We start from the raw sequence: 14,079 nt of genomic DNA, 5'->3' as shown, positions 1-14,079 counted from the left end.
AGTTTCCGCACAGATGGGCTGAGGGACCACCCACTGCTCTGAGATCCCTGCAGGGCACCATTGGGTGAGTTAAGTAATGAATTTTAACCTTAATGCTGAATTTCTTTGCTCTCATGAGTTTCAGTCAAACTCCTTGATGCATCAATACGTGGGACTGTTGGCAATTTCATGTCCTTTAGGCAATACTTTTTTTTTTCCCTGCCAGTCCAGGAGTTAGAAAAAGACAGAAACTCCCTTGTGTTATGGAACTAATGTGATACAAGAAATTGAGCTGTAGCAATCCATTGGGCAGATACAAAATACATGAAACTATAGATTTATATTCCACTGGAAAACCATGTTACATTTAGCTGAAAATTTAATACAGTATATTAATGTTTTCCTCTAAGGTGGCTTAGGATATCTTCATTGATGATTTTGGTTTGGTGTCTTTATTTGTGGGTGAAAAACATCCAGAATATCTATATGTAATACCTGTATATATATGATAACACATAGTTTGATATCTTGGAACAAAGATTTATATGTATATATATGTGTGTATATACATGTATACATAGATGGGGGTGTATATATTTAACACAGAGTTATGAAATTGAGGAAAACAAAAACATAAAACTTAATTTCTAATTGAGCCTATAATTAGGAAAGACTTGGAACTTCTAAAAAATTATTTCTGCAAATCTAAATGAGATAGATAAATTTATTTTAGAGACTTTTCTTATATAACTGCCTAAAATAAAACCTGGAAAAATATCATTCTCCTCTTCTAATTTTTCTGAATTCAATGAAGACCCCACATTCCTGCTGTGACATCAGAGTTAACAATTATGACATCAGAGTTGTTAACATTTGTAGACCATTATTCACCCTCATTATCCTTTAATCGACTAAATGAGATTAGGAAGATACCAAGGCACTTTAAAACTGATTTAAGAGACATTCAAATAGATAAAAATGTGGAAGATGTCCTATTTTACAGGAGCCCACAGATCATGGTAACTTCTGCAAATGATAAATCTTTTAATCATGGACAACATTCTGCAAATGAATCTTGGTTTTGGTTTGCTTGTTTTTTTGGTGGTTGTTGTTCATTCCATTTGCTCCCACTTAAAAGAGTATTATTTTGTGATTTACCCTCAAATTCAGGGTTTCCCCAACCCAATCAGTTCCTATGGCTCCCTGTGCCTGGCTGCCACTATTTACCTATGAGCAACTTCAGCTGTGTTCTTTGGACTTTGTTTTCAAGCCTCAGTTCCCAAAAATGTCTTCCTAAATCCTGCTCATTGAACTTAACCCCTTCTCTCATCTAGTCTCCTGTTTGCATCTACCTTGATGTGACTTCATGACAAATTGTGAGTTCCTAGACTACAAATCCTGGGCTCTACTCACTTTTTATATCCCCTCCAGCATCTAGGACAATGCCTTGCATAGGACATGTCCTATGTAAATGTCCCTTGAACTGGATTGCCTTTTCTGAAAACTGGAAATTAAATCTATCCTTAGGAAATGGTATAAAGATGAGTGAACAAAGGACAGAAGCAATACTCTCATGGAGTCAGAGATGAAGCAAGCATACATTTGGTTCTCAGACCCTCGATGTAGCCTGGGTATAAAGCCAAATTCATTTCAAGAGAACTCAATGAGTCAAGTGAATGGTTTCTACCCTCCAGGTGGTCCTTGGAGAGTAGATTGGCACAATGAGGAGAGGTGGAAAAAAAAAAGAGTATCCTAAAGTTATTCTGGCCTCCGTCTCCAATCTCCATTCTGCATATTTGAAAGTGATAACAAGACAAACAACTTTCAGTTGACTCCAGGTGCTCCTGGCTACAGAATTCCTTCTGTCAAGTTGGAGTAAAAGAGATCCCCTTTCCCATGAACAACTGTGAGCCACATTAATACTGTTCCCTTCCCACTTTTATAGCAGTGTATGTTGCATGCCTTTGTTCACTGACACCAAACCTCTGGCAGCTCACTTTCTATTTCCATCTACCAGGTGAGAAGGCCTGAAACTGTCCCAGTGTATGGTGAAGAGGAATGCTCAGAGGCTGAGAGAAAGGCCCAGTTGTTGCATCTTAATGCAATCTTGTGATACCGCCATTATAACTGGCATCATTCTACAATGATAGAAATGGCATCTTAACTGTGTTAGGATCTGGATGATTATCCAGATCCTAACACAGCATCACCTTATTGCCTAATGTTACGATTTCCTTCTCACTGCCTCTCCCAAGAGAGAGGTTCTCAAACATTAGGTCTCAGGAGACTTTCTTGGGTTGTTAAACAACTTGTTAAAATCCAGAATTCTGGGCCTTCCCCCTGAAATTTCTGATTCAGTAAGTTTGGAGTAGTACCTAGGGATCTGCATTTTAAATGGATAGTCCACCCAAGGTGATCCTTATTTCAAGTGCTTGATAAACACGGTCCTATGGGCTAAGAGGAAGGAAGATTAAGCTGGGTTATTTTCTACCCAGCTATTTTTTTCCCCTGGTAATAAATAGAAGAGAATTAGTAGAAAAAGCTCCCTTATTCTTTGACATTTCAGGAAAGAAAACTCAAGAGTATAGTTAAGTTCAATACTCATGTATTTGTTAATCAAAATCACTGGGCTAGTTCCTGGAGATTAAAAAATTGAAATACAGTGGTGTCCCTGTCTTCAAATAACAAACTATTGGGGAACAAAACAAATTATATCCTGGCCCACATGATGGATCATCCAGTTAGTTCAATTCTCTGCCACAAAAAAAGGAAAAAATGTGTCTTTGGGTAGATGATCGTACTTTGTGTCTTGTCAGTTTATTTAAACAACCTCATTACACGGAACCTAGCATAGGGAATAACAGAAATCTTGTTATTCTGTACAAGTTAACATAATCCCCTGATAGATTCCAGAGTATTTTGGGCAGAAAACATATGCAAAATTCTCTTGAGGGACTGGAAAAAATTAAACTTCCCCACCTGGGGAGTTCCTGATATTCTCTCAAGCATCAGGAACTCCAAATTTAATACGCCAAGCCTTCAATCTTGAGGCTTACCCTTATGAAAATTATTTCTATAATGATGAAGCAAAGCCTACTTAAAATTATGCCTAAAAGTCTTCCCCAGACAACCTCTTTTGTTGCTCAAATGTGGACTCTTTCTCTTAACCAAACTTTGCAAATAATCTTACCACCCCATCCGCATCCCCCATGTGGGACATGACTCCAAAGGGTACAAGTCTTCTTGACAACATGAGACATGACTCCCAGGGATGACCCTGGGCCTGGTATTGTGAGATAGACTATGCCTTCTTGACCAAAAGGGGGAAAAGAAATGAAACAAAATAAAGTTTTAGTGGCTAAGGCATTTCAAATAGTGTTGAGAGGTCATTCTGTAGATTAGTCTTATGCAAGCTTCAGCCAGTTATTGCAAACTGTCACAGTATGCCAAGCCCCAACAAATAGAGTTTCTGAAAACACTAAAGAATACCCTGGGCTCTATCTAAGACTCTATAAAAGTTTCACTCATTAAGTTTATTTTTTCAGAAACCTAAAGCCTCCAGATTGTTCCCATCCCAGATGAGCCCTAAAATCCAGAAGTACCAGTCTCTGCAAGAACATGAACCAGTTGCATTCCTCTACCCCACAATACTGACACCCCTTTTCAGCACAAAGAAGTTAGAATGGTCATTACCCAGAAATCCCTGAAGATTGAGAGAATGATAAAATGAGAGGGAGGAGTTGTAACAGAGAAGTTAGGATTTAACAAATGATTATGACTACTGAATCAATATAAGTAGATCTTTTTAGTTTCTGGTGTATTAGAATAGCCAGAAGGAAATACCTGAAATTGTTGAGCTGTAACCTAGTGTTGAGCCTTGATCTTTGATAATGATTGTTTAATTATATAGTTTTTATCTTGTGACCCTGTGCTTATAAAAACCTTGTGACTAACAGCTCCTATATACAGTGTATTGGTAGATGAGTAATAAAATAAAGACATGCATGAAAAAAATATTAAAAGAAAATCACGATTTGTCCCTGATGTCAGTCTCTCCCATAAATAGTCTATGTTTCCTACATAAGCCTAAGGGTGTATTGTCTATGCAGGTACCTCCAATAAAAGGGCATAAAGAGATGTCAAAGATCATCTGGCCCTGTCTCCCCAGGTTATAGCTAAGGAAAACTGAAGAAGTCCCTAGAGATTAAGGTATTTGGGAAATGCCACTGGTTTGTTTGTAGCTGAGCTTACAAAAAACCAGAACTTCCATTCATTGCCTTTCTCAACTTAGTGTGTTGCTTAGAGTAAGGTTGTCCCTCTCTCCTCTCTCTGTCTCTTTCTTTCTTTCATACTTTTACAGATATTTGGTAAGCCCCTTGCATAGATCCTGCCCTGGGCAATGAACTAAGGATAAAAAGTTGAATAAGATCATCTTTCTGTCCTTATAACCTTATAATTTAGTAGGGTATAGAGATAAGCAAACTGGTTACATAAAGTCAACTTCCTTTGATTTTGGTCAATACAGCTCTAGAGGGAAATCCTTTCATTGTCTTTTGGCATAATTTTCCAACTTAGATCATATCCTCTCTGATGTTTTGTTTCACTGACTTACCATTCTAAACGTTTTTAGTTGGGACTTCTATAGCAGCAAATCTATTAGGCTTCTGTCCTTCTTTACCTTTCATTGACACCTCTTTATCACTGTTTCCTTCTTGAGATGAGAGGCATAAAGTGTTTTAGGTTGAATGCTCCATGATTTGATACAGGCATTTTGTTTCTTTTCAATTTCCTTTCAGATGATGGCCTTCAGACCTGCAGCAACTCTGGAACCATGAGTTTTAGGTACTCTTCTAGTTCCCAATGGAGCTTAATCGTGATCATCCCAAATAGAGTTTGGTTTCTTCTTCCCTTTATGCAATGCCTTCCATTGTCATGCCTGAAGTCCATATACTTTGGCCATCCACATGCTCTTTGGTGTTTTTATAAACCAAAGATCCTAGTCATAGTTTCACTGGGGACTTACTTTCTTTCATCAGAGAACAAATTCTTTTTTTTTCCAGTTAGCTTTCTTAAATTACAAGAGAGATTGAAGAGTCAGTTTTGATTCTGACCATCCTGAAACTCTGCCTTCCCTGAACAAGCCACTCCCCTTAGCAGCTGGTTTATTAATGAGCTCATCCTTGGGCTTAACTTCTCAGTCAGGCAAATCCAAGGTAGCAAATTGCATTTGCCATTGTAAAATCTAAAACTTTATCCCACAGGATGCACAGTACCCTGAAAGAACTCACATTTGTATTATAGTAAAATGTGAGTAGCTCCAAAAAACAACTTACCCAACTACCACTCTTGCCATCTTTAAGGGTGGTAAATTATCTTTCCCATATGTGTAGCTCACTTAGTAGTTTTAAAAAATAAGCATAATTTGGGGCGGGCCATGGTGGCTCAGGACAGAGTTCTCGCCTGCCATGCTAGAGACCTGGGTCTGTTTCACAGTGCCTGCCTATGCAAAAGAAAAAAAAAAAAAAAGCATAATTTTCAGTGAATCAGAGGATAAAAATTTTAGGACAGAGACTACATCTTTTACATTCTCTCAGAAAAACAAATATACACTCTTTGAATACAGATGCATAGTAAATGCGATTTAGTAAAAGGTCCATTTTGTCCTTTAAATCCCAACAGTATCAATCTCTCAATTAATTGTTGAGTGACTATTGTGTGCCTAACCATGGCTCCTTTGTTGTAAGGGAAAGATCAGATGTATCTGACATAGTCCCTGTACTCAAAGACTTTGCAGCCATACTGAAGAGGAAAACACACATGAAATCATTGAAATAATAGATCTGAAGGGACCTTAAAGGCTATGTAGTCCAATTACTTTGTAGTAGATATTCCTACCCTTCACTGAAATTTATTTCTCCTCCCTTTCTGAGTATCCTTCCCAAACCTCTTGAACTTTAGTTTAATTATATGACTTGCTTTGGCAAAAAAATGTGAGTGGAAGACATGTGTGTCACATATTGATGGAAGTTTTAAGAACTGAAGTACAATTTTCCATCCCTGTTCTTTTCCAGGTATTGCAACTACAGAGCAGGTGTCAGGGTGAAAAGCTGTGAACTACTGAGTATGGAGTATGGAGGATAGAGCCTTTGTGTGAGCTAGAAGCACAATTTTTGTTGCATCAGGCCACTGAGATTTTAGGGTTATTTGTCACCACAGCATAACCTAAACTATCCTGACTAGCATAGCCTTCATTTTATAGATAGAAAATTTATAGATGGGAAAAACTACATGGAATGGAACCTCCATGTATCAAGAGTTAAATATAACAAAAGATGTCTAACTTGGGCTTCACCTTGTAGGATGTGTATGATTAATCTTGGGGAAGTGATTGTAGCCATGGCGGAAGTATTAATGGTGATGGTTATGAGAATTCCAAGTCATGAGAAGAAAGCAGGAAGAAAATGGATACCTAATTATAACTATAGTCATAGCTTATGTTCTAGTTTGCTAACTGCTAGAATGCGATATACCAGAAACAGAATGGCTTGTAAAAGGGGGAATTTATTAAGTTGCAAGTCCACAGTTCTAAAGCCATGAAAATATCCCAACTTAAGCAAAGCTATAGAAATGTCCAATCTAAGGCATCCAGAGAAAGATACTTTGGTTCCAGTTCTCTCTCAACTGGAAAGGCACATGGTGAACAGGGCAGTGTCTGCTAGCTTTCTCTCCAAGCTTCTTGTTTCATGAAGCTCCCCTGGTGGTGTTTTCCTTCTTCATCTCCAAAGGTCTCTGGCTGCATGGGCTCTGTAGCTCTTTCCAAAATGGTTCCTTCTTAAACGGGTCCAATAAGCAACCCCACTTTGAATGGGGGGAGACATACTTCCATGGAAATCACCTAATCAGAAGTTACCACTCACAATTCGGTGAGTCACATCTCCATGGATAATTTAAAAACTCCCAACACAGCTATACTGAATGAAAATTGAAGGACATGGCTTTTCTGGGTTCCACAAATTCAAACCAGCACAGCTTACCATGCATAACTATCTGTACTGTGAAATTTACTGTCATTATTTCACTTAATCCTCACAACCATCCCTATGGAAATAATAATCATAATTATGTCGACCCTCTCTATGAGATAATGGTGATTATTTTTATTTCTTAAAATGGAAACTGAGGCTTAGGAAATCTGCTGTTTAAATATCATTCTGACTGATTTCTAGGTGGATTCAAGTAGAGTGTACCTGGAAGCAGAGATTAGCAGGGATCAAAATTGTTCCCTAAAGCCCTACCACCAAGAAAAACAAATATTGATTGAGTCCTTACTATGTTCCAGGTGCTGTCTAAAGAAGAAAGAATATCTGGAATGACTTTATTAGTAGATTCCTTCCCATCTTCTTCTCTGATTGAGGGTAAGAGCTGTCCCTTTTATGCTTGAGCCTCATATCTTCACTTATGAACTCAATCCTTTCTCTGGAATTTTGCCCTAATGGTTTTATCTCCCATCCCCACCCCCTGCCCAGTATTTTAACTCCTCCATCTCCACTAGTTCCATTTCTTCACCCTATAAACTAGACAAAAAAAAGTCTCCCTTTTAAAATAAAAAATAAAAATGTAAATGTATAATCCAAATAACTAGAGCCTCATTTGCCTTCCTTACAATATTCTCTCACCATATCTTCAGAACCAAGCTTACTTAAAAAGGTGTCCACACTCCCTGTTTTCATTTCCTCAACCCATCAAAAAACTTCCCTAAATGAGATTACCACTGACTTCCAGGTTGCTAAATTCAATGGATAAATGTTCTTCCTGGACCTATTGTCCAGGACTAATCTTAGCTTCTAAGTCCTGACTCTCTTCTGGATTTCCTCTTACTGTATTTCTACTCCTTCTTAATATACTTTGAAGATTCTTCTTTCTCCACTGGCCCCTTAAAGGATGGTCCTATTAGTTAGGTATCCAGCTTTTTTTCTTCTCCCTCTTCATGCATCATGAAAACAATCTCAATCTCTCTCATAACTTTATCTATATGTCTATGTATTAAATCCCCTCCACCCCAAAACTGTAACTTTGGCACAGTTCTCTCTCAAGGACTTCATATATATGTAGCCTGTCTTTCCCTTTATATATCACAAAGGAACTCTGAATTAAATAAGTGTAAAACAAAGCTCATATTTTGCCCCACTAAACCTGCTCCTTCCCCTAAACTCCTTTTCTTCATAAATGACTCCATTGACTACCTACTCCCTCAAACTTCAAGACTGCAAGGCAGTTTTCTTCATCTTTCACTATAATTAGCTTCCACAGCTTAAATCTACCATATAATTGGCACTCAATTTCTACTCCTTTTGCCGTCTCTGCTATTGGTTTAATGCAAAGCCTTGTTATCTCCTATATTAACTAGATCATATTCTTAATCCCAGTCTAGACTCCCTTTAAACCATTCTTTACACTTCAACCAAAATAATCTTCCTAGAATTCCAATGTGCTTGTGGCGTCTCTCTACATTGCTCCAAGGTGTCTCATCACATTCTGGATAAAACCTAAATGTCCAGGTCCTATGACCTGATCCATGCCTAGGTGCCCAGCCTCTTCTTATGCCATACCCTTCTTCACACTTACTCCCAGCCAAGCCAAAGACGTGCTGGCTCTAGGACAAGCTATGTTCTCTCTTGATTTCACGACATGGCCTCCTCAGCCTGAAATACCATTTACTCTTACTGGTAGCTTCCTCTGGGATTTTTTACCTTGCAGACCTTCAAGTCCCAGCTCAAGGGCCCCCTCTCTTGTGAAGCCTAGGTGTTTCCACATCAATGTCTCTATAGAACTTGGCACTTATCAGTCACGGTTCTATCATAGTGTGTTGTAATTGTATTTATGTCCCTCTCCCAGCCAAAAGTGCAAGACCCTTAAGAGCATAGTCTGTATTATAGTCCTCTTTGTAGAACAGTGATTGGAAAATAGTATATACTCAGCAAATATTGTCGAATAAATGAATTAATAATAAGTTATGTGAAAATTACTTGAAGATTCTGCTTGCATTTCCTTCTACAATGTTTTTTTCACATGTTCATCTCATAATATAGTTGCAGCTCTTATCTCAAATATCCTTTAAAAGACCATCAGACTACCTATATCTCATAAAGATACAGAATTAGACGACTGAAATAATGCACAAAATAAAGTCAGTACTTTGTCATCAGGATTTACATAATTCCAACTCTGGGTTCCAAGCCCTGTATTTAAGAAAGAAACACTTGGCATACAAATAGACAAATAGACTTCCTCGTTTTCTTTTTTCTTTTTCCTTTGGCTGTCTCATTCATAGCATAGAAGTTGCTTCCCATTTACAAGTGGGTATAAAGACAGCTTAATCTTCGAGGCGTACCTTTTATGTTTTTAAAAGGTAGGTTCTATAATTTATCCTGTTTTCCGGATGAGCAGAGTGCACCAAATCATTCAGTACCTTGATGAAAGGATGAAAGAAGGATGTACTTCTATTAAATAAGGACATATCAGATTGAAACCTATATTTTGATTTTTTTTGTCACAGAACTGTAAATTCTCTTTTTTCATTTTCTCAATCTCATTAACTTCATTCTCGGTTGCTTCATTATTTTCAGAACTGTCTTCTTTTAGCTGCATTTTTTTTTCCTAACTCACTAATCTGTCAGCTGTTACAGTATTTTTAATTATATTTTCCCAATATTTCTTTCCTTGTCATCATTTTTCAAAATTTACTTGCATATATTACTTTTATGATGAAACATGAGAATGGTTACACATTATAAGCAATGTATAGTTACCAAACTTTTTATAGGGCCTTTGCCTCTTGAGTCTCACAATGCAATTGCAATTCTTCTACTCTGCCCAGATTTATACAGAGAAGAGGCTATTAGGAAGAATTTAGACCCATCTAGGTAGATTCTGAAGGTTACACTTCAATCAGTCATGGCCACATAAAATCCAGTTGGTCTTATTTTGAGCCTTGGGATTTTAGATTGCTATCCTGAGCAGCCCAAGAATATCCTGGAAATAATTTAGTATTTGGTTCCTTAGTACAAACTGTCCTGGAGGTCATAGCTACAATAAACCAATCCCCTGAGATCAAGTGTCATGATATATGAGGAATACCCTCAGAGAGCAAGTGAAGGGGCATGATGGGGAATGAGGCAGGGGGTTAGAAAAAGGTGAGCTGTGAAGGGAGTGGGTGTTCTGGAAAGTAACTCAAACAGTCAGCTGTACTCAGCAACTCAGGCCAAATCTCAGGTTCCAAATGCTCAGGTTACTTGTGATTCTTAGCATGGACATTACTGGGAATCTGACTCAAAGGATGGATGTTGTCTGCCTCTGTCCTCTGGAGAGGGACAGAGTAAAGCAAAATAATGATAGTAACAGGTAACATTTATCAAGTGCTTATTATATGTCAAGCACCATTCTAAATACCTTAAATATACTATATCATTTAACATCACAACAATTCTATGAAACAGATACTTTAGGCTTCCCATTTTAAAAAGGAGAAAATAAAGGAATGAGCATAAAGCAACTTGCCAATGGTCAGACACTACTGGCTTTTAATAAGTGGTGGAGTTAGGAACTGAATCCGGGCTTTCTTACCCCAGATCCCTTGTCCTTAAGTACTGCATTGATAAAAATAAAGGGAAAATTATAATTAAAGGGAAAATTGAAAGGACAGTCCCTCTTCTTCCCATACTCTGACATGACTGTGGCTCAGTCTTTGGTGCCTTCCTCTTCTTTACTGACACTTCCATCCTTATTGAGCTCACTGGGTCCTTTGGCTTTGAGTAACATCTGTATGCTAACAAGCTCCTAAATTTATGTTTCCAGTCCAGACCTATTTCATGAATTCCAAGCTCATATGTCCTATTGCCTTCTTGATATCTCCACTTGGATGCCAAATAGGTATCTTAAAGTTAACATGCCCCAAATTGAACTAACTTCTCCCCACACCCCTACCCACTTCCGCAGCCTTCCCCTTCTCAGATAATGGAAACTCTTTCCTTCCTGTTGTTCAGGTGAAAAACCTGTGAGTCCTTCTTGACACTTTCTCTCATGCTCCAGTCCAACCTGTTAGCAAATCCTGTTAGCTCCATCTTCAACATTTGTTCAGAATATGGACCTGGTTTATAATTTATTCTATAAAGAGCAGTCAGTGTGATCCTTTCAAAATGTCAGATTGTGGCAAGCCTCATTTAAAAATATTGCAATGGCCCCCATCATCCAGAATAAAAGTATCAATTTTACAATGGCCTAGAGGACCCTATGTGATCTTCCTCTACCCAAAATGTCCTGAAATGAAATTTTTTGCCCCTCCTTCTCCTCTGCCTCTTCCTTTTCTTCTTCTTGCCCCTATCCTTACCTTGCTCTATTGCTTCTTCATTGCTGATTTTCTCTGTAACACAAGCTCTGGGATAAAATGGAGTTCAGTACTTTGTGGAGTCTATTGAATGAAACTTAGATTCCCTCTTTGGCCACACAACTTTCCACTCATTCTTGAAAGCAAGAGATACAGGACTCATCCTTAACTACTTCTCCATCATTCGCCATATTCAACTAGTTCCATGCCCATACATATGATTCTCAAATCCATTTATTCCTCTCCATCTTCATTACTCCTACCTGAGTAAAAGTCTTTTTCATCTCCCATTGGTACCCCTGCAACAATCCCCTGAGGTTTTTCTGTTTTATTAACCTTTCTCATATCTATTCTACTCTATGCAGCTAAAATTATATTTCTAAGGGGCAAATCAGGTATCATTTTTCTGCTCAAAAATATCTTTTGGCTTCCCTTTGTTTATAGCTTCATTAAAAAAAAACCTTTTGTGGATCAAGGATCCCTTGGAAGTATGACAATATTTATGAACTTTTCAGAAAAGTGAAAGTAAGTACCAAAGTTTACATTAACTCTCAGGGGATTCATGAAAGCTCTGAAACAAAGTATTCAGAGTGTAGAGACCCTAAATTAATGAACCTTGAGCCATTAGGCTGCTCACCAAGGTTCTTCATTATCTGGCCCCTGCCCATCAGCAGCCACCTGTCCCACCAACACTTACACTCTTTTAGAACCAGCTCAAATGCAACATTTCCTAATCCATCAGGAAATTAATTTTTTCCCTCTTTTCTGTGTTCAAAGCTTACATAGCATGTATCACAAGAGGCTATAATGATTTCTAAACATTTTCTTCCCTTACAGCTCTCAATTCCTGGAGGAAAAGAATAATATCTAATTTTTGTTTTTTGTCCCTGTCTCAGCACAGGCTCTAAGACACAGTTGGTATTAAGAACATATTTACTGAGTGAATATGTCAGAGGTATGGTGACTTCTCTGTTAAAGACTTAGTTTTCCTGGCTTCTTCCATCATTTCTGATGTCAATCAGAAAAGACAGACAGCTCAGATGCATCAAATTACAGTGCATTGATAATTGTATATATTTGAAAATAAGATTCTCCTAAATTCTGAGTCTTGGCATTACAGTTCTTCTAGCTGATCTTTCTCATTCTTTATTTCCAGGAACTGGATGAGCTTTTGCATCTGGTACCCGTTTTGATACGTGGAGATTAAAGATCTGCCCAGTTTTGCGCTTTTTCCAAATATATTGTCTGGAGAGCAAGTTCTGTGACCAATTCATCAATTCACCAGGCTGTCAACTCTGGTTTGTTCGCCCTCTTCTTCTATGGAACAGGATTTCTCATGGAATGGTCCATGGACTACTGGCATCAGATTCACCTCAGCTACTTGCAAAAGGTGCAGATTCTGGGCCTTACCTCAACCCTACTAAAGCAAGATGTTCTGGAATCAGCATTTTAAAACTTCCCCATGGGAACATCCAACACATTAAAATTGATAATCATTGGCATAGAACCCACTTCCACTTCCTTTCTATTTTATGTGTGGTGTATATGGGTTTCTTCCCTTTTTTCATGCTTCCTCTTTGTCTAGATCATCATTAAACTTTGATCATATGCTCCCTATGACTGGTGAATCCCCCGTTTTTAGTTGTCCATGAGCTGGATCAAGATAAAGAGGAGGAATTTGGAGACAGAAAAATATGGGTTTAAATCCCCCCTCTGCCATTTTCTTCCTGGGTAAGATTACTTGTACTCTTTAAAACTCATTTTCTTTAACTATAAAATGAGGTAATGATACATCATAGGAAAATTGTGAGAATTTAATGGGATTATATGTGCAAATTATTTACTTGGCATAGTTCACAACCCAAATGAAGCACTCAACAAATGGTAGTTATTAGGAATAGTAGTAAAAATAAATTTCTCATTTTCCATTAAGATATAAACACCTATCTAATAGTATATGTATATTTGCATGTAGTAAATATAAGAGGTTTCTAATATACACTACATGCAAATAGCATATATTAGAGTTAGAAGATCATTTTCCTCACTTCATTTGCCTGCTCATTTTGCCTTGTCTCCTGACTCCTGTTGATCTATCTAGTCTTTTGACTATAAGCATTAGCTCTGCATTGGAGTTAGATGAATATCAAATAGTATTCAACACTTAGAAAATTGCTTCACTCTATCAGGAAATTTTTAAAGTACTCAGATGAATCACTATGAAGATGAATCTTGAAAACCTTCTTTGATCATTGATATCATTTCGGTCGCTAGCTCTGCTATTCCCAAATGAATCTGAAAAATATATTTTCAAAGAAGAACACTTTGAAGAAAGGAAATAGTATGGGGGAGGCTAATTTTGGGAAACAACTGTGTTTAATAAAGAACTGTTCATAATGTTTCTCATTTATCAGCCAAGTTATGGACTGTGAATCATGTCAATGGAACTTCTTTATCAACGATGACCATTCTGAAATTCCAGAAATGTAATTAGAGGAAAATGATTCAAGAAGATAGTGCTGGTTTGAAAAGATGTATGTCCCCTAGAAAAGCCATGTTTACATCTAAATCCCATTTCATAAAGGCAGAATAAATAATACCTATGTTTGAAACTGTAATCAGATCATCTCCCTGGAGATGTGATTTAATCAGGAGTGGTTGTTAAGCTGGATTAGGTGACGACATGTCTCCACCCATTTGGGTGGGTCTTGATAAGT

The 14,079-nt window shown here is 37.7% G+C and overlaps 2 long non-coding RNA genes across 2 annotated transcripts in view; one reads left to right on the top strand and one right to left on the bottom strand.

Moving 5' to 3' along the window:
* Positions 1-855: 855 nt before the first annotated feature.
* On the top strand, positions 856-12,941 carry LOC143662221 (uncharacterized). The gene is made up of 3 exons (XR_013165230.1): positions 856-998; positions 7,319-7,394; positions 12,519-12,941. It is a non-coding gene; the product is annotated as an uncharacterized LOC143662221 (long non-coding RNA).
* The window catches only part of LOC143662220 (uncharacterized), a 425,246-nt gene continuing 416,571 nt past the window's right edge, over positions 5,405-14,079 (bottom strand). Inside the window, exon 4 of the long non-coding RNA XR_013165228.1 lies at positions 5,405-5,479. This is a non-coding gene — a long non-coding RNA (uncharacterized LOC143662220). The remainder of the gene's footprint in view (positions 5,480-14,079) is intronic.

Source organism: Tamandua tetradactyla, chromosome 18, assembly GCF_023851605.1.
Source record: "Tamandua tetradactyla isolate mTamTet1 chromosome 18, mTamTet1.pri, whole genome shotgun sequence".
NCBI lineage: Eukaryota > Metazoa > Chordata > Mammalia > Pilosa > Myrmecophagidae > Tamandua > Tamandua tetradactyla.
Note: the sequence above shows the minus strand (reverse complement) of the source record. Positions and strands in the feature narration are given on the sequence as shown.